A 22164-nucleotide genomic window follows, 5' to 3' on the forward strand; every position below is an offset into this window, starting at 1 on the left:
AAGCGCTGGACCCGGACAGATTTCCCAAACTTCTCTATAAAATACTTGGTAAGGACCTCATACCATTTCTTACAAAACTATATAATGTATTCCAGCATTCGGGGGCTATAACACGCTCTATGTCTGAGGCAAGGGTCATTCTGTTTGGGAAACCAAGTAAAGATTTAACGAATTGTAGCTCATACTGTCCCATAGCTTTACTGAACATGGAACTAACATATACACAGGGATCCTGGCGGATAGAATAAAGAACGTATTGCTGACAGTGATTGGCCAGGACCAATCAAGCTTCATCTCTGGTAGGCAAACGTGGGATAATATAAGAAAGGTCATCCATCTGATAGAGAAGGCAGAAAAACAACATATTCCGGCGTTACTAATATCACTTGATGCCGAAAAGGCCTTCGAGAGGGTGGAATGGCCATACCTATTCCAAGTAATGAAACACATGGGGTTTGGGTCAAATTATATCCAAATGGTGGAAGCGAATTCCAAAGACCCATCGACAAAACTATCCATTACCACACAAATATTGGACATAATACGAATAGAGAGGGGTACGAGGCAGGGTTGCCCCCATCACCCCATTTATATGCCATTTTCCTAGGACCATTGTTAGCCCTAATCAGATCAGACATTAACATAAAAGGTATGCTATTTGGAGGGGAAGTTCACGAGACAGCTGCATATGAAGACAATATATTGATGAAGTTAGTGGAACCAGAAAAGTCAATTCCAGCCTTGGTAAAAGCCTTGGCGGAACAAGAAAAGATATTGGGACTTAAAATAAATATGCTGGTGATGGGCATACCAAGAGAACAATCTGAGGCCTTGCGCAGGAGCTCTCCCTTCAAATTAGCTGTAGGAAATATTTCATATTTATGGGCAGAACTGACCAGTAAGATGTCCACCCTGTATAAGGCCAACTACCCAGGGAAACTAAAGAAAACACAGGAAGAGTTCATGAGATGGACCCCTCTCCGAATCTCCTGGCTGGGGTTAATACCGACAGTTAAAATGGTGACGCTCCCTAGATTGTTGTATACATTCCAGACCATCTCGATTGCAGTCCCACAGTCGTTCTTCAAGGTGATAAATATGGTGGTGTCAAAATGGATTTGGCAGAATAATCGCACCAGGGTGGCCTTAGATCTGCTTATGACCCAAACACATAGAGGGGAGCTTTGATTGCCTGATATAAATAGCGGTCCAACTGAGAGTGGTGTGAGAATGGCTCACAGAAAGCAGGGAAATGGTCTGGGGCAGGATGTACAGAGCAGTGGTGGGGTGCCCTCTGGTGAGGCTACTATGGCTACCTGGGAAATACATACCCCATAGCGCAAGACGCAGGGTGGTCCTAGGTACAACATACAACATCTGGGATAGATGGCTAAAAATTGACATCTTTCAACCTACCGCATCCCAAATTACCCCACTGTTCGAGAATCCAAGCTTCACCCCGGGTACGCAGAAGGGCAAATTTAGTCAATTGCGGAAGCAGGGGTGTAGAAAGTTAGGAAACATGTGTGGGAAGGAGAGATAGCGACATTTGAAGAGTGCAAAATCCAAATGGGAGTGAAGAAATCTGAGAGCTACAAATATATACAATTAAGACGCTGTTAAGGGAGCCGGAGATTCAAAAAGCAGCAACACAACAAATGACAGAATTCAAAAGATACATAACTACACACTCAGGAGGTAAACACCTAACCTCGAGCATCTACACTATTCTTCAGGGTTGTTCAGTTTGTGAGAAAAGGCCATATCAGGTAGCTTGGGAGGGAACGATAAGATCGGATACTACACAGGAACGGTGGGAAGATTTATGGAAGAACATCTCGTAGCTGGCTAGGTCAATACAATTATGGGAAGCCTGGTATAAGACGATACTGCAATGGCATAACATGCCCAGTAAACTTCACAAACATGTCTAAAAGAACCCCCCAGGATTGCTGGAGCGGCTGTGAGGGGGTAGGGGATTGGATGCACATATGGTGGGAGTGCCCTAAGATAAGGGAGATCGGGGAGGAAGCGATGGTTCAGATAAAGAATATTATGCCAGAACTGCAATTTATGCGGACTGTTGGACCCAGAATGGTACTCAATCTCGAAGCCCCAAAAGAGAGTTCTGATGACGCAATTGATAACTGCTTGGCTAGTTATAGCAAAGAATTGGAAACAAAATTATCCTGCCACTAGGTTGGAATGGATACATAAAATGTGGGACATAGGAGTGATGGAGTGGATCACATACGGCATCCAAGGACATGCAGAGAAAGTCGGGTAGACTGGGGAGAGTTGCTAGAATAACTAAAAAGCGACTAAATGCAACAATGGTGCCCACAAAACTTGAGAATTCGTAATTTAACGTGATTCCCTGGGCAAGTAGATCCAGGCTCAGATAACTGAGTGGAATAAGAACAGTCATGAGACAATCTTGGCAAAGACACTGCGAGAACCAAAGGAGTAGTGGGGAGTGGAGGGTGGGGTGGGGGGAGTTAACAGGTGCAAATGTTGTAAAAATGCCACTAAAAACAAATACATAAAAAAAGGTGTGGGGAAGCTAAACAAGGGTTGAGGAGGTTAGCATCACCTCTGTGACATCACAGATTGAGAAGTGGTCATAAACCTGATATGGGGCAGTTATTGCCCCTTGGACGTGTCACTGGATGCATGGGATGAGGATACAATGAATGTGCATAAACACAAGTAGGGGTGAAGGATACGTGAGAAGGAAAGTGCAGCAAGTCAAAAAGGACAGGTACATAAGTTGCAGCCTCATGCAGTATGTATTTATGTGGATATCAAGCCATCAAGGCCTAACATTTGACATTGGACGAGTTGGCAGCAGCATATAGCTACAGTGATGACACTAACTGTGGCAAATTTCCGAAAGTGCAAGCATTGATGATACCTCAGTAAAGCATAACCACTTGAAGCTGATTTGCATCTCCCACTACCACGCCATGTGGTTTTGTGACATGACACACCTTGAGATCTCTCCCATCGAGCTGACATTGATGGTTGCTCCTCTGGATGCATTAATGATAATGAGCAAACAACAAGAGTTACCTTGGTTTTCCCTTGTACCCAGCTGTGTAGTTGGTCTACTGAGTAGTGATTAATGGCCATGAACATGTGCTTTACAAGCTAAAGGTTCTTAAACAGAAAGATAAATGTCCTCCCAACCAGACTTCACATCTGTGTGATGGAAAGCCCTTGCCAGACTGGGATCTCCTGGCATCTATACCCCACCAGCAGGATTCTTGGCTGTCCTTCCCCAAAGAACATAGAGGCTTGTATCCACCTGTCAGACAATAGGCTTGGTGTGTTGCAGTCACGTATTAGACTTTCCAAGGCCAGGCTCTCCCACTCGTGTGTGAAAGAGGATCCCTCCTAAAACATTGCATTTTCATTAATTTTGTAAACTTTCTCTACTGGGAATGGAGACATTATTAAAGATATTGCCGCCCACAATCAACAAATGCATTCAGTTGATAATTGTCACCATTGACACTCAAGGTACTTGATACAGTGGCTCTGCCCCATTTGTCTTCTTGTATCGTTATTTTATGGGTAGCCTTTGTCGTGAGTGCTCTTCTCCATTTGTGCTGCAAGAGCAAGAGGTTCCTCCTTTTCTTTGGATGTCCTAACCTATGGAGCTGGCTCTTGCTCTCATGTTGTAATTCGCTAATTCGTAAAATGTGTTCCATGGTCTCACTTCCTCTTCTGTGATCTCACACTTCTTGTTCTCTTCACTACCCCCGAGAACTCTCCTTCCATGATGTTTTCTGCTCCTCCTGACAAATGTGTCTCTTCCATTCTCATCTTCCTCTCCATTCTCACCGTTGTTCCCTAAAGTCTCTCCCTTCGAAGGGGCCTAGCTGTTACCACACCTTTCCATTCATAACACATCACTCTAACGTCGTCTGCTTCTAGGTAAACTCTCTCTGCCCGCATTTTACACCCTCTCCTTGGTACAACCTTCTATTGGATCATATACTCCTGATCCACCCATTCCAATACCCATTCGCATCTGTCCTCTTCTCGCGCCTTCTGAACTGCATTCACCTTACATTCTACGTTCTCACTTTTCAAAGATGGTTCCTGCTATTTCCCTCAGAGCTCTCATAGGATGCAGCTTGGACACTTCTATAATGTTCGATCAATTTCGACATTCCTGCCAGCATCTTTTTAAATTGTTTTGTAACTCTGATATTTCCTCCTGCAATTCCGTGACTTTCTACCTCTGTTCCACATACTCCTCAGTTCTTGATAGTGTGGTACTGGATATTTTCGTGCATGCAGCCGTGATCTCTTTTTCTAAATTGTTTTTTGATCCATACTCTAACTCGAAACCAATAAATGTGATTATTCTATCTCCCGACCTAATCGAATGCCTTTCTTTTTTGAAAACCTGGGTGTCCCCAAGTGGATGAGCACATCCAAAATATAATTCAAATCCTTTGATGGTGCATCTATATCTCTGCATAGTACTGTACCCCCAGATTTGTCATGATCTTTTTGATCTGTGTAAAAACCATTATTTCCTGTTCCATCAATGAATGAGCATCTGCCATTTTACCCTGCCCCCTCCTTCACAGGGTTTGCACCTTTTCGTTTGACTGTTTCTCTATTTGTCATTTCCTTCTTTGTATTGTTTTCTTTAATATGTCTGTTATGTCTATTCCCATGCCTCAAGGTGTCCATGCCTCAAGTTGTCCATGCCACAAGGTGTCCATACCGCAAGGCATCATGCCTCAAGGTGTCCACGCTTCAAAGCCACAAGTTCTTGTACACTGAAGGGTGGGAGCGACCCTCTGAAGATCCTTACTCTCTCCCTGTCTGCCATGTACCACCTCGGGTATTAAATAGGCATTCAATCCGAAACCATGAATCTTAATAATCAAGTTCAAAACAGAATAGGGTAAAGTCAAGACTTGCCTTTCATTCTTGAATGGCTGGGGCACCTGTGTCAATGCATCTGTGTTGAGATGTTTTTGTTCTCATAGAGCTGCAGTATCTGTGTCATGGATGTGATCCCCTGGCACCTGTACCCCATCAGGAAAGTTCCGGACTGTCTTTCCCCAAAGAGCAGCGGACACCGGCAAAGGAGGTAAAAAAAGGTTTTATCAGTGGCTATGCTCCCGCCTTCCTTTCGCTGAGCTGAACACCTGATGTACAGAAAGGGACGGTAGGCTGATGCTCCATTCCCCGATTCCCATGAACCTTAAGAATAGAACTATAGAGACCCCCTGATGAGCTTACGGTATAAGTAAGCTGTTTGTCTGCAGTCTCGTCTCAGGCTTCCCTCACAGTCTTGCACTTACTTCTTGGACTGGGTAGCTGCCTACACAAGTTGTAGATGAAGCACTTTCCGCACCATCCACAGAGACCGCTTTATCGAGATCAACAAGGGTGGGATCTGAGATGGAGTGTTGAACCTCGGTATGAAGCAAAAATAATAAGAGTATAGTATTCTGTGTTAGCACATGCATTGCCAAAGCCATGTCTCTAGCATAACCAGAGGTTTATCCATTATGATTCATGTGTTCCTTATTTGTATCTACAGATATAGCTCACTTGCTTGCACCTTCCATTACAGGACGCAATGGAAACAATGTTTTGCTCACGCCTACAGCCCAAACCGCTGAATGGATTTTCACCAAATGTGCGCCAGGAGTGGTGGCTTGGTCCAAAAAGCATGCTTTTGTAAAGTTGGTGTAGATCCATCCAGTAGTTTTTTTTTAAATGGCCAAAAAGTAGGTAACAAAGAATTAGTGATATCTGGGTTCGGTCCGTGGACTCACTTCTCTGTTCGGTCCGTGGACGGGCCTCCGATTGGCCCAGAGGGCAACGTGATGTCCGCGGACATCGGACACACCCTCAAATAGGATGGTGGAAAGCTGGAGGTGCGTCATATTTTTGGGAAACGCCTCCAATGTTGGATTTGTGGACAGCGCCGGTTGTCAGTGAAACATTGCAGTAAAAACATATTAAAAAACACAGCATTGCACTTGTCAAACTAATGAAACAATATCTGGGCGGGGGTGAGGGGTGATGAGGATGGGATATGGCCATGAAAAGCTAAAAAACAGCAGGTTTTTCATCTCAGATGTTCAGGGACATCATACATATTTTTGCACTACAGGGTTGGTGTAAAGCAGTTTTTGAATGGCGTATATCTTTGGGGCCACTCAATGAAACTGTATGAACATTTGTGATATTATTTACGACATGACCTTGAATGGTTCTGCAAAGTTTGGTGCTGTTTTGCCAGGAGGGAACGCATTTAGAGCGAGGGTCCCAAAATAGTTGAAAAGGCTTATAAATTTGGTGTCGGTTCACGAATCTGCACAAAAGTTTGCAAGAAGATTTAACACCCAGATTTTAATGTTTTTACAAAGTTTGGTGGGAATTTGTGAAGAGGGGGCAAAATTAGAGGGGGGTTTCAACATTTTTAGATGGTTATAACTTTGTTGCGTTTGACGAATGTGCACAAAAGATTTTTTAAAGATTATAGACGATACTTGAATTTTTCTGCAAAGTCTGAATGAATTTTCACAACTGGGAGCTAAGTTATATGACTTTTTTATGTACGCACATTTTGACACTTTTCAAAAAATAAAACATGGATGGATTTGAAGGAAAATTGTGCAAGGAGCATTGGCAAGGACATGAAAGCATGGTTTTGCAAATGTGTCCGTGTTCTATTTTTTGAAAAGTGTTATAATGTAGGTACAAAAAATAGTGATATACCATTGGTGACAGAGGGATAGCCAGTGGTCATGGGCAGTGGCCAGATTGTCAGATAATCTTGCTACTGGCAATGACCACGAGAGACTGGCAATGGGGTTAAAGTGGGCATTGCCACCAGGGACTGGCTATGTGGTGAAGTTTTTCAAAATCGGGATAGGTTGAATGTGAAAATAAATTGTGCCCGTGGCTAAAATTGTGCCCGTGGCTAAAATTCTGCCGTGGCTACAGCCCAGAGTGCTGCACAGGATTGCATCAACAGATCGCTGTGACTATGCTGCATACACTCTGAGACAATGCTAATCAGCAGATAATTAACAAGCACACCGAACCAGGTGCCCATGTTGTCACCAGGCCACCCCTAGAAATCATTACCCACCCTTATTTGCGACCATAGTGGGACAAGATATTGGGATTGGATGTTGGACTCATTTCCACAATCTCACAGCAATGACTGGCCCACAATCCACATGCCTTAAGAAAGACTCTAGCGAGTCGGATTACGTGTCAGCTGAGTGCTAACAATAAATATAGCATCAAAAATTGTTTTAAAGACTACTTAATTATGACAACAGTTACTTATTGAACAACCCAGTGCTGAGGTGAACAGGGCTCACTCTCCTATTCAAAACCCAACACTTGATGAAGGAAGGGCACCTTCACAAAAGAACCCCATCACCAGCAGCAGTGTAATATGTTTTAAGTACTAAATTAAGCGCAGTGATGCAATTACTTGATAATCATGTACTCTGATTTGATTATTGGGGCAATCAGCGTGGTTGAACCCTAGGTTTGAATGGGAAGAAATATTTTTCTTGCAGCTACATCTGAAGTGCTGTACTCAATGACAAACCTGCGCGAGGAGCCTCAGCAAGGACCTGAAAGCATGGTTTTGCAAATCTGTTTTGAGTTTTATTTTTACAAAGTGTCCAAATGTAAGCACACCAAATGGTTATATACGTTTGGTGCATGGACAATGGGCTTGGGCCTCGGCAAGGACAAATGTCTACCCTGATTTACTTATTGGGGCATGGCTGAAGCTCTAGGCTATAATGGGAGAAAATAATTCTGCTTGCGATTGCATTCCCGAGTGCTGGACGGGATTGCAGCAAACTTGCACAAGGAACATCAGCAAGGACCTGAAAGGATGCTTTTACAAAACTGTCCTGTGGTTTATTTTTTTGAAAGTGTGAAAATGCAAGTACAGAAAATATTGAAATATCTTTTTTGCCGTGGGCAGGGGCACAAAAATAGGGATTCAAGTTTGTTGCATGGACAATGGGTCTGGTCCTCGGCAAAGATGAATGCCTACTTTGATTCACTTATTGTGATGTCATCTTGCATGTACTGGGTGTTTGTCTTAGCAGTGCACGGTGGTGGCGTGAGTTATGGTTGCATAGCTTACCATAGTTGGTGAATTTCTGGGGGTTTTCTGATTTACTTGTAACCATAACGTTCCTTTAACAATGTTTTTTCATTGAATTTCATAGCTTTTCATTAAATCAACTTAACCATAACATCCCATTAACAAAGTTTTTTAATTGACTATATATATGTATATATATACATATATATCTTCTTACTTCATATCTATTGTCCCCTAGCAGTCCCAGGCATCCTTCTCACATCAGACCGGGGTCTGGAAACCCAGACTGGGGTGCAATATGTTATTATCACAGAGACAGGGGGCATGGTGACAGGTGAGGGGGCTGCCTTAGTTGCATCCAAAGGGCCGATGTATATAAGGACACTGAGCTGTGGCTTCCTCCTCTTTCCCGCCACCCTCACCCAGCAGAAGTTAGGAGTGCGCTTGTATATGCCCATGTCAACATGAATGACACATTGTATTATACAAAATGTAGAAAATCATTTGTGGAGGTAAACAGGCTGCACTTTATTACAGCAAATGTGTGCCACAGATGATCATGACGTTGACCCACGGGCCTTTTACATCAACATAATCAGTTACCATTACCTTTACCCTAGCAGCCCTGCCAACCCGGCAGTTGCCTTTTTGGCCTAATAGCTTTCTGAGCTGCCCCAGGGTTAATTGCTGAATCATTGTGAAGCCGGACAGTCTACATTTCCACCCAATGGGCAACCCAAGGAGCCACCCCCACCTTCCACGTTTGCTTGGCCTATTGGACTCGAGTGGACCCCTCAACCCACAACCCTGGTAGCAAAATTATAGTTCATCTTAGTTGAACATTTGGTCATGTCTGAACATTTTCATAAACCATTGTATAGGTCCCTGTCAAACAACGCCACAGGGCAGATGGGCTACTGTCCGCCAGCCCTCCCCTGAGTGCTAGGGTGCAGGCAACCCATGCCTAAAGCTGCGTAGCCTAGCAGTGCATGTGAACTTGGCAAATTCCATGTTCAGTTTCTTCACTGAAGTGTTCATAGCTGTGGGCTGGACCTCCTTCGCCCAATACTCCCTTAGGATCATCTCAGACCACACTAAGACTGTACCCTCAAAGTGATGCACCAAAAACGAAAACTCATCCAGCATAATATCCCTAAGATGCTTCCTGCCCCAGCGTGACATGTCATTGCCCCCTATATGCAGCACTAAAATCTCTGGGTGAGGAAAATGGACCCCGAACAGCGTGTCCAACAAATCTTTATGAAACTGTCACAGCTGAAGGCCCCCAGCTCCCAACCAGTAACATGCAGATTCATCATAAACGTGCTTGTCACACCCTTTCAGGTCCTTCATCCTTGTCACCACTCTTGATACAAATGGATGTCCGCTTACCTATGCCACTTTTGGTACGGGCCTCACCCTTTGCAAGAAAAATGTGAAGTTACCACCACTAGCCTTAACCCTGGACTAACATCGCATTGGAAACATTCAGATTTGCCCCAACCTATTCGCTGAAGCGCCTGCAGGGATAATCTCACACACGCTGTTTTGGTGGCAGCCCCTATGCAAAAGGAGTGGGAAGTGAAAACATTCAAAGACAGAACCAAGGCCTGGCATGCTTTCTGCATGACCCAGTAAACTGGGTTAAGCCCCCCCCATGCATGGACTAGCAGGTTCTGATGGCCCACCCCCACTATTGTATTCAAATTCTACTCCAAAAGGTGACAAGGGCACCACACCTGAGCGGGGGCTGCAAACAGCGTGACCCACATCCCCCTACCGATCTGGTCCGTCTTAGACTTGGGACCCTTCAACTTCACATGCTGAGGGAAAAGATGTGTGTGAGCCCATTTCATCCCCCCAGACTGATCTGCTCTAGAGGATGCCACTAGTTCACTCACTCTGAATGCCTCATAAGTCGATTCACGAACTGCCGGGAGCACCCCCAAAAACCTCTGCAGCAGAGCTAGAATAATCCGACGTCAGGAATCGGGAGGAACCGGGGCCAATTTAGCCCATCCTTGAAATGCCTTTTTGATCACGAAATGGGCTACAAAGTCAAACCCCCACCTGTAACCTTGAGAAAAAGGAAATAGCTGACACCTGCTTCCTTGCGTCCCTCAACACCTGTAGATAAAATGTGACATTCTACCTGTTGCCCATCTCCCCCAACTGGTGATCATTGCAAAAACGAGAGTAGGCCCAAACCTGCCGCTTCATATGCCTTCTTCGACTTCCGCTGCACAGATGACGTATTTAAGGTTCTGAGCACCGGGCTCCAATGCTCCATACGTCCACCGGGAACGCAGCCATCTGCTTGTTTGCCATTGGACAAAACCTCTGGAACTCTGTCATCTTAAAACGAGACAAAGCATCTGCAGCGTTATTCTCTACCCATGGCACATGGCAAGCCCAACTCATAATCCCATATTGAAAACAATACAGTATCAGTCTCTTCAACAAACGCAGTTTCCCTTTTTTGACCTCGATCACAGACATACTGTCGGACCAAAAGACAATGCTCCTTGCCACAAGCGTGTCACCCCATATCTGAACCACCACTACTATACGGAATAATTCCAAGAACGTTACATTCTGTGTTAAAACGGACTCGAACCATTCCCTCTGCCAAAACTACATGCACCACTGTGACCCAAACACTACCCTGAAACCCACTGCTGCATCAGAGAACAAGACCAGCTTGCCACTCGTGGCAGGTGGCATGGCCCATATAACCCTTTCATTGAAACTTTCCAAAAATTGTGAGCACAACCTCATGTCATCCTTCACCCCTTTAGTCAATCTAGTGTAGTGTTGTTGCTCCTTCAAACCAGCCATTGCCCTAGCTATCATGCGGGAAAAGGATCTGTTCATAGGAATCACTTTCAGTGCAAACTCTAGCAGACCCACCAACACATGCAGTTGCCGCAGGGTCACTTTCTTAGCACCCAAGCACGTCTCCAGGGAATTCTGAAACTCTACCACGTTTTTGATTCTCCTGCCACAGAGTCCAGTTCTATCCCTAAAAAAGACAAACATTTAGTGGGCCCAGCTGTCTTCTCCAAAAGATGCCGCTATCCCAATAAATGCCAGCAAGCAATTTCCCAAGATGCTTTTCCTGGGACTACCCAAAAACAGGAAATCATACAAGTAGTGAAGGACCCCTTCAGGTGCTGCTGTATCCACCAGTGACCACTCCAGAAACCTGTGGAACTTCTCAACGTAGGCACAGGACACGGAGCATACCATGGACATACATTTATTAAAATACAGCGCGCCCTGAAACTGGAAGCCTAACAGCCGATAATCTTCCGGGTGAACTGGCAGTGACCAAAACGCTGATTGGATGACAGCCTTTGCCATCATGGCCCCTTTTCCCAGTACTACTAGCCTGCTGATTGCTAAATCCAATGATGTGTATCACACTGCACACAACTTTGGATCAATGCCATCGTTAACGGACTCGCCCTTTGGGTATGACAGGTTATGTATTCATTTAACCTTCCCCTCTTCTTTCTTAGGCACCAGGCCCAAAGGAGAGCTGATAAAATCAGTGAACGGGGGCGCCTGAAATGGACCTCCAACTCTACCCAGGCTAAGCTCCTTCCCAATCTTTTGGCGGGCTGTATCGGGGTATAGGCACAAGGAATTCTGATTGTTTGGGATTGAACCATTACTGACAGAAGATGAAGGAATCCTAAAACCTTCCCGAAAGCTATGATACAAAACTCGCTACACGGGGGTAAGCACTCAACCTAGCTGCCAATATTGGGAAAATAATAGGGGACTTGACCATGGAAAACATCTTTTGGGGTGCTGCCTCTATCACCTGTACTCCTCCCCCCTCACTTCTATTGCTCCCCCTCATTTTGCTTCTTGAAGCACATAAGTTCGGTGTGGGAGGACCCCCAGAGAAAGAGCAGATGTGCTTAAATATACAGGTGGCACCTTTTGCGTAGGTCTTCTTAATGAACTGCCAGCATGCAGTCTTTGGGTCAAAAGGACTCCTTGCGAGGTGAAAGGAATTGACCTCTGTTGGACGAAAATAATGAGAAGCTCTGCCATTGGCCCCGCTTGGGTCATCTCATCTAACGCCTATTGACATCACTCTGACCTCACCTCATCTCCGGCTGGTTGGCCTTCATCTGCCGAAATTGTGTATCATACTTCAGCTAAGCCGCCTGATCGTACTTGCGTTGAGCTGAACCAATGGTGTTGCGGTAACAAAACAGCCACTTGCCCAATTCTGGCCTTTTTAAAATCATGACACTAGCAAATATGACAAAACCTGTGATCCATTTGGTGAGACTTTTATCAAACCAGATTTTCTTGGGCTTAGAAATTCTATTCCACTTCTACAAGATGTTAGCCCATGCACTATAAGAGCTGTCACCCACAGCTGTATTGTAATATTATTGACAACCAAGCTTTCTGTTTGAGCTCAAATGTTTGTATAATCTAGCATGTTCAACAGTTATGATTAAATGATTAAATGTCTTCTAACAGAAGTATATAAACTGAGATGGAACTGAGAGTGAAGGTAGGTTTGTGTGTTTGTGTGTGGGAGTGTGTGCACGCAAACGCGCTCCACACCCACCACATTTAAGACTACAGGGGTGACTTCCAAATGCTATAAAACAAAAAATGAAACAAAGAAGAAAAAAAGCGGCAAATCTAAAGAATAGATAAATCTGTAGCTCATTTAAATGTGTGTTTCTTGGAATGGATCGTGTATGCTCTTCCAGGCGGAGGAAAAACAGCGAGGGAAAGTATTGAAACACTTTGATTTAGCGATTTTTGTAAGATCAGAGGAAAACCACACAGAGTGGAAGGTACAAAAAAAATCTCAAACTGGGGCCCAGAGGATGAGCGGGACTGACATCTGAAGAAAGACTTGAGTCAATTGCTGTGTTTCCTTGATAAAAATGTGGCTGGCATGTGTGTAAATACTGTGTGCAGGGCCCAGGCCGGGCCCCTCTCTCCTGTGTTTACTATCAGCTGCGGACTGAGCCTGTCTGCTCAGGTCTGAGGTTAGGCACGTGACCCTAACTCAAAACAGACCCCGGTGTCAACCTGGTGCGAGCAGAGGATTCGGGTTTGTGGGGTTTGTGGTGAACGGTTCGCAGAGAAACATGACCACCACTGGGATGCATTTTCGAAATAGACTTGACAAAGACTTTCGAAGGAGAGTGATTTTGTGTAAAACAGTTTTACTATGCTGCATTGCGGAAAAAGCGAAGATGTTTGGGTTTTTCGTTAATGTGCTTTGTGAACGTTTTTTCTTTAGATAGCGTCGCTAATTGTGTGATATTTCAAGAATACTTTATATGGCCACAATGCATTAAAGCGTCGAAACTGTAATGCAAACCAAAGGTGGCTTCGAAGCGCTTTTCATTTACGGATGACAACGAAAAGAAGTCGGATTTCTCTAGCCGTGATTACCCAATCCCCGATTCACAAACATATTTTGAAATTGTAAATACATTTGTAATTTTAAAAATAAGCTATTTGCTTATACCCAAACTGATCATGGTACATAAATGGGATGTATTTTTCAAACACACACACAATTACATTTGCTGCATTTGTGGACATTGTGATTCTTGGGCGGCAGATGGGTATAGACAAATAAGCAAGTGGGTGTGCAGGATGTGGGTGTACCCCTGATTATTTTCGTTTTGCATTTGTTAAGCATTTTCATTTGTATTTAATTGTATTTACATGGCGCCTAACGCCTAAGCGCTTCACAGGATAAAAAACGGTACAACAAATGAGAGATAACTACAGAAATCAGTTAGGGAGCAGAGGCTCCTTCCGACGTCTTCTGAAGAGAGAAAGAGAAGGTAGAGACTCGATAGAAAGAGGAAGAACATTCCAGTAATTTGGGGTGAAAAAGAGAAGGAGCGGAAATGAGAAAGGGCACAGGGTGGACATGGGACAACTAGGAAAAGGAGAGGCTGATAGTGCAGAGGACGCCATGGAGAGTAGGAGGAGACCAAGGAGGAAAGATAACGGGGTGCCAGACCATAGAGACATTTGAATACTAAGGACAGGAGGGGAGAATAGAAGTCGGGCTTCAAAAGACAACCATCTCACAGAGTTCAAAGCCGTGGCGATGGAATCATATGGGGAGAGCGTGCAAAGAACACAGAATAGATGAGTGGTAGATCGATCAAAGAGGGGCAAGGTGAGTAGCCGGGAGACCGAGCAGGAGACTTGAACAATAGAATAGACTGGAAAAGATCACATTATTTATTGATTTATTGTGTTTTGGTTTTATATCAAAACCTTTCACAAATTCATCTCAAATCGCATTTCATTACAATAGAGAAAATACTGTGATTAAAATATTAAAATAAAAGTATAAAACACAAATCAATCCTAAAATATTAGATAACACTAAAAGATGTCAACAACACATTATTTAACATCCAAGACAATTAACCGGTACTCACTCTCCTAAACTTAATAGTAATTTGGTTTGTGCAGAGATATCTCCTAACAGTCCAACGCTTTATTTTAGGAATGGATACAGTGCAATAGATAATGATGTACACCTGATACTCAGCAGCCTCTTCCATGCATTTTCACTTTAAACAGCCGAAGTCCAATATATAGAACCGGTAAAATAAAACATACGTCTTGGTGACAAACCTCACATTTGAAGACCAAGTGAAACAGGGACTCAATGTCATTGCTCTTAAATCAATCAAATCAACCAAATACTTCTATAGCGCACTGTCACCAAAGGCATCACGGCGCATTCGAGAGATACCAAAATGACTGAGCGGGAGAAATCACGGGAAAATGTGCATTTTAAGGTTTTGCCTGAAGAGCGCAGAATCTGTGGTACTCTGCAGTTGGAGTCGCAGTGAGTTCCAGAGCATAGGTCCTGTAATAGAAAAGGCCCTGCCACCCATTCATTCCTTTCGATATTTAGGAACATGTAGAAGTGATGCGTCAGTGGATCTAATAGGCCGACCCGGAGTATAGCTCTGTAGTTTCTCCTGAATGGCCAAACATCCTTTCCCGCTCAGTGCTTGTTGGATCATAAAGGACGCTTTAAACTTAACCCGGGCAGTGACAGGCAACCACCTTCCATAGCCTACAATTCCTGTTGGCAGCTGGCAGGTCTAACCACTACCCCACCACCTTTAGTGAATGGAGGCAATGTAATCTAAAACGTAAAAGCCATGCCCAATAATCCTTAGAGGGGGCTTTATACAGTTAAGTAGCACCTCTCAGACCAACTACTGTGTTCTTTAAGTACTCCTTGTACAATCTTAATTTATGAAGGTTAGTCAGAGTATCAATATGGTCCCATTCCTTTAGTTTCTTAATGATTACTGGCTCAAGCCATTCAAAGTTTATAGCCGCCTCCAATCAAATTCCTCACATGATTCCATGAACTCATTCAGATATGTATCCAATTTCCCTCCATAGGACTTACCCAGTTTGACATAAAAATTGTGAACATGCCTTCTTCTGATGTTAAAGTATAAATGCAACTTGTTCACTTTAAATACACACCACCAGGAATCAAGACATAATGCAATCCTGATAGCTCCTATAGGGAAAGACAAAGGCACATTTCAGTTCTGTACGCCCGGTTTCCCCTCTCAAATATTCAGCCATTCCTTAACTATATTGGGCAACAGCTCAAGGCCATACAATATCGACTGGGTTATTTTGGACTTCTAAAATTCTATCAGAGGAAGCAAGGAATAATAGCAAAACCTTTGCTGAATTACTTTCATCTGCACATTGAATGCCTCTATTTTTAATTCCAGTTTTTCCCTACACTAGATAGAGATGCTTCTTAATTGCAAAGGTAAATCAAAAGTAGGTTATATTATCCATAATCACAATCTTATTTACATTCATATGCCAATCGAAGTTACATTTAACTGGTTTCTTCAATGTCATGATACCCCATTTCGTAGGGTTCATTAAAAGAATCTTGGTCACAGTATAACTCTCCATACAGGACAGTCGTCTTTGTAAGCCTATGGGTGTAGCGTCCAGGAAAATAATCTCTATGTCCCGAGAAAGTAATCCTTCAGAACTTAATCGTACCTTCAAATTATTATTAGTATGTAACAGAATAAGAATATTTAGGAGTCCTTCGGGAATACCCCAATTACTCAATTTCACCCACAATGTATGCCTATCCACCCTATCAAAAACGGTTGACATATCTAGGCTTGCCAGGTAAAGAGGTTTCCCATTTCCCTTATTCCCTCTAGACAGAAGTAATGAAATGAGCCGCCCATTCCCCGTCTAAAATCTGTATGAAATGGACTAAACTTGTGAGTATTTATTGCCCAGTTTTTCAGATCTTTCAAGACAAAACTGGCCAAGATTTTAGATGAGGTATCTATTACATATATTGGTTTATAATTACAGGGCGAGATCCACTCACCTTTCTTGTATATGTGCACCACAATCGAGTAAGACCAGAAGACAGGAATATTCAGATTTTGTGCTACTTGAATATATAATTTCATTGTGATATTCGCCCACAATCTCACATTACCTTTTATAATCTTGTTAGATAACCCATCCATACTCGCAGCACTTGAGTTCTTTAGTTTTGACAAAGCCGCCACCAAGTCCTCTAGATCACAATTAAATTCCCACACAAACTTTGTAAGCAATTTAGGTAATCCCAAAGTAGGTCCAGAGGAGAATAAATTAGAATAGAGCATTACCCATGGCAATTCCCCAATACAATTAGTTTGGCACTGATTCTGAGATTATTTGGCACTGTTCAGGAGCCATCAAACCCTTCTGGAATCAAAATTCGCCAATTTCTTTATCCATTGCTTGTACTTATTTAGGAATATTTGCTTCTTATGAAGTTTGAGGCAGTTTTTGTACGGATGCTTAATTTGCCTACATTCAAGGTGTTTCTTCACAGATGCGAACTTACAGTTACCCATGATGCACTTCAATTGCCTATGTAATTCCGCCTTCCGATCTCTTATCATAACATAAAACCTCTGGTCATGACCGAGTGAGGCTGGAGGGTGCCTACCAGACTTCGCTTGCCCGTACACCTGTTTGTACCATTCAAGGTAGTCGTAAAAGTCGACAGACTACATTTAAGCCACTTGCAATTCTCATTCCAACGCAACCATGTCTTTTCCACCACTGCATTGACCAGCCCATTATCCAAGGACCTCTGACATACCCTTGTACCTGAATTAATAACATTTAAATTCATACAATCTGATTGAACACCCCCAAAAATCCCACTTCCAGCCCACATTTCAGAAGTAATGAAGCATGATCAATCTTAGCATGTTGTACGACATCCAAGGATATGATTTTATCCACCCATGCCTACAATATCTCGATTATGGACCTTGACAATGCCCCAAACCACTTGCTCACATTTTGGATTAGTCATCTCCTCACTTACACACAAGGCCAGCACAGGTTCCTGATGGATTCCAACCTGCACTTCCTCACCTTGTACCAATTGTGAGTCAACAATTAATACACTATCTGCCACAACCAAATTGGTATCAGAGGGTTGTCCTACCCTTAACTGGTTAGCTTGTAACATTTTTCACAAGAATTTCTGGGAGCCTGTACATTTCCACAGAGAAGCCTTTTTTGGATGTTATGGATTGTCCTTTAGGTTGAGCCAAACCTTGATCCTTCTTTTTCTTTTCTACTACCCTTATTTCCTGTAACAGGACAGGTTCTTCCTCATTGCGAAAATATTGCACACAATAGTCAGTTGATTAGTAGATTGCTGAAAGGTTAAATGAGGAGATGAGGAGTTAGAAACTGGCACGCTTTATTGATGATATATAAATTAAATCTGCAAGAACAAGAGATGGAGAAGATGTGAAGTGAAAAGGAGAGGGACGTGTCAAAAATAACTCCTAAATTGTGAGCTGAGATCAAGATGCAGAGTAAAGTGGGTGGAAATGAAAAAGGTGGGGGATTTAGGGGAGAAAGAGAAGAACATCAATTTTTGAAGGGTTAAGATGCAAATAGTGAGAAGATATCCAAGATTAGAGAGAAAGTAAGCAGGCCGAGAGGGAAGAGAGAATAGAGCCTGAGAAGGTATTAAACATTTGTGAATCGTCCGCCTAAAGATGATAGGAAAATCTAAAAGAAGAAATAATAGAGCCGATAGGAGAAGTGTAAAGAGAAAAAAGGAGAGGACCATGAACAGAGCCTTGAGGTACACCATGAAAAAGCAGGGATGGCCTGGAAGGAATGCCCAGCGGGCGAGACAGAGAAAGTGAGGTCCGAGAGGTAAGAGTGGAAACATTTAAATACAGGTCCCCGTAAACCAAGATGAGAGAGAGTAGAAAGGAGAATAGTCTGATCAACAATGTCGAATGTAGCGGATAGATCAAGGAAAACAAGAAGAGAATACAGTTTAGAATAGCGTGAGGATAGGAGAGACCCAGAGACTGCCAGAAGGGCGGTCTCTGTAGAGTAACAGGGACGAAATCCAAATTGAAAGGGCGGGAGAAGCGAATGCTGGTTGCCAAATGAAGAGATCTGGGTGTAGACAACAAGTTCCAATAATTTGATACAAAGGTTAAAAGGGATCTGGGATGGAAATTGAAGGGGATAGAGGGATTGAGCTTCGGTTTTTTAAGAATACGAAGAATTGAAGCAAGTTAAAAGGCAGTGGGAAAAGTAGCATGCTATAGTGATTAACTGTTTATAGTAGAAAATCAATCAAATCTCTGCGCCCGCTTTTAAAATTGCCCACATGGGTGTGTGGTTTGTGGATTGGAACAGTAATACTTAAGATAGTAACACATTGTGTTAAAAAGTATCTTTATTGATTCTTGATCTCATAATAACACTTTGTTGATTCTTGTCCTTTTTTAAAGGAACCCAGGAGATTCAAAAGGAGCACCAGAATAAATTACCAGCAATCAGACAACCGCAATATAGGACCCTACACAACCATAGACCCAAATACTTCTAACAATACAAGACCCACAAGAGAGGAAAAAGAGGAGGCTTTAAGAAACCTAAATGCAGGAACACAGGGCATGCAAACAAGATCCCAACAGAAGAGCAGGGGACAGATCAAATAGATTTGGTCATGCATTCTTCAGACTTAATTGTAAAAGATGAACTGAAGACAGCTTTAAATAAAGCACTATCATTCACTATCATTCAGTGCCACAAACAAATATGAATATTTTCAAACCAGTGTTCATATCTAGACATTTTGCAGACAACTGAAATTGAAAAAATACTTGAGTCATCACCCAAGAGATGCACACAGGAGGAACCACCTCCGAAACCCTCAAAACTGGTGGTCAACATCACAAAAAATACAATCTGTTTACTTACTCTAGAAGGCCTAGAAGATGTTCACAGCCTAGAGAGCTTTGCAGAAGAACCAAACATATAGTTAAATCTAACAGAAGAAACAACGTTTAAATCTAAATCCACATTTGTTCCATTATTAGCACCAGATAATGTCATAGACCTCTTGAACAGAGCTGCTACAGAGGATCTAAGACAACTCTATCTATCAAATAGTATAACCTCATACTAAAAGAGAGGATGGCACTCAAGAAACTACAAATGGATGAGAAGTATATTGTAAAAGCAGCAGGCAAAGGAGGCAAAACAGTGATCATGAATAAGAGCGATTACATTAAAGAAGAACTACACCAACTAAATGATAGTCATTGTTTAAAAAAATGAACACTCAACCCCCGTCTAGAACTAAAAGAATTTTGGAGATCCATGAGTAAAAACTGGTGTGATAAAGGCCTCTTGAATGATGATGAATAAAACGTCATGAATATTCAATATCCATATGTGGCTATGACATATTTCACACCCAAAATCCATAAAAAATTCATGGAAGTTCCACCATTTAGACCTATTGTGAATGGTATTGTATCACTTACTGAAAGAATTTCAGCCTACATTGATGCCCACCTACAACAACTAGTCTCAGGTTTGGCCTCTGTGGGATATTTCAACCCATGCCAATGCACCCTACTATATCCCTTTGCCCACGGGGAAAGAAAACTGCTCTAAATGCTCTAAATGGAGGCAATAACCCAGTGTGCGCCAAATCTGCTAGACTGTGCATGGTTCATAAACCACAAAAGAGCTGCACACCCTGCCACACAGGCAAAGTTGGTGTAAAAACCGGAGTCACCTGTCACCTGTCACAAGGCCACAGAAGGGGTACAAAAATCCGAAAATGCCCTTAAATACAGCTCTCTAATCCATGGCAACCTTCAAAGTGCTGTTTTGGTGCTAAATTCTGTCATTGTTCCAGTAAATTATTGTGGGGAAGAGTGTGCTGAAATCAAAGATTCTACAGGCAGTCAGAGGAATCCAGGTATCAATGCCTGACAGCTGCTTGAGGAACTTAGCTGTCAAATTCATTAAATTCAAATTTAAAAATCCGCCTGTTTAAAGCATTTTCTGTGAAAAGCTTGAATCCTTTAAAATGTCAATATCCATTATGAACTCTGTTAATTTTATATCTTTTAAATACAAGATTGTAGGTGAATCTTAGAGTAACGCAGTGGAAGTAACAGCTAAATTCTGATTGGGCATTGCATGGCCTGGGAAAGTTGACATCTCAGCTTGACACTCCCTTGAAAACAGGAAGCCTAATGGTTCCCACATAATGACAACAAGCAGCACAATGAGACTTCAGTAGACTTTCGTATGGGGCTGAGCCAAGGACAATGACAAGCTGCCCAACTGATCTCTAGAGGGGAGCTTTGCTCCAGGAAGGGGACATACCTCCCTGATCAAAGGACTGGACAGCTGCTGCCTGGGAAGGGGAGGTTACAAAGGAGAACTTTGATGTTAAATCCTTATTTTTGATTAAAGTTTAAACTGAGCAACCTAATGAGGCATAAATCTGAAAATTGGTAGACATTAACCTAATTTCAGGCTCCTGATTTGAAGACATTGATGAAAAGAAAGTATACCATTTAAGGAACCAAAGTTATGAAAAAAGTCTTATTATAGCAGAACGATTAATGTTGCAAACCCAAGATTGTATGTACATGGTTCACTGATAAGCGCCCAGAGATGTACCGAGTTAGAAATGATTAATCCAAACGGTTATGTTTAAAATTGGTAAAGTACTATAGAATGAGAAAGACAGCTTGCACAAGGACGGGGATTGAATGTGAATATAGACAATCAAATATGAAATGTGGGTGTCAATTTTATCAGGGTACATAATGTTAGAAATGTACATTTGTGCAAAAGTTATGTTTTGGTAAAAATCAATGTGGGAGTTCCTAAATCACATCATAAAGATGGAATCTCTGTTCAGACTGCCAACCAAAACAAAGCACATGCCTGCAGCCACTCACAGCCGTGGGGGTCTGTTTTTGAAATTCTTCCCATGTCATGGGTATCAGGCAGGTAGTTGGGGCAAGCTGGGTGTAGGCTTGGCAGGTCTGGCATAGGCACACAAAGAACCCATAACAAACCCCTCCTTACATTCCTTCCTAGTGTTTGTAGTTACTTCTTGGTTACCACTTCCTGTTGCCAAACAGGAAGTGCATGATAACTCATGAGCTCTGTAGTGTTTGGGTGTGGTTGGCTATAAGCCACACCCAAGATTCTTCCAGTGCTTCGTGTTGCTTACTGTGAGCTGCATCAGCAACACACTTGCCGTGCTCTGGATCAGCCAGCATCTGCTTACCTGCTCCGGATCATCCTGTTTCTGCTTACCTGCTCCGGAACATCCTGCTTCTGTTCTCCTCCGGATCATCCTACCTCTGCTCACCTTCTCCGGATCATCCTACTTTTGCTTACCTGCTCCGGATCATTCAGCTTCAGCTTACCTGGTTCTTACTCCATGCCGCAGCTATCTGCAGTCAATAGGGGACTTCTACACCGGCACCTGTGAGAATAAAGAAGAACAGCGTTAACACGTGCACATCAGTAATGCTGCACATACTCACCTAATCCTCCTGCGACGCTGGAATCCAGGTTAGTTGCTCGAGCGCACAAACCCCTGTAAGAAAGAAGAGACATTATTCATTGCGCTTGCTCCACTA

The sequence above is a fragment of the Ambystoma mexicanum genome, chromosome 2q (genome assembly GCF_040938575.1).
Source record: "Ambystoma mexicanum isolate Mex_15411 chromosome 2q, UKY_AmexF1_1, whole genome shotgun sequence".
NCBI lineage: Eukaryota > Metazoa > Chordata > Amphibia > Caudata > Ambystomatidae > Ambystoma > Ambystoma mexicanum.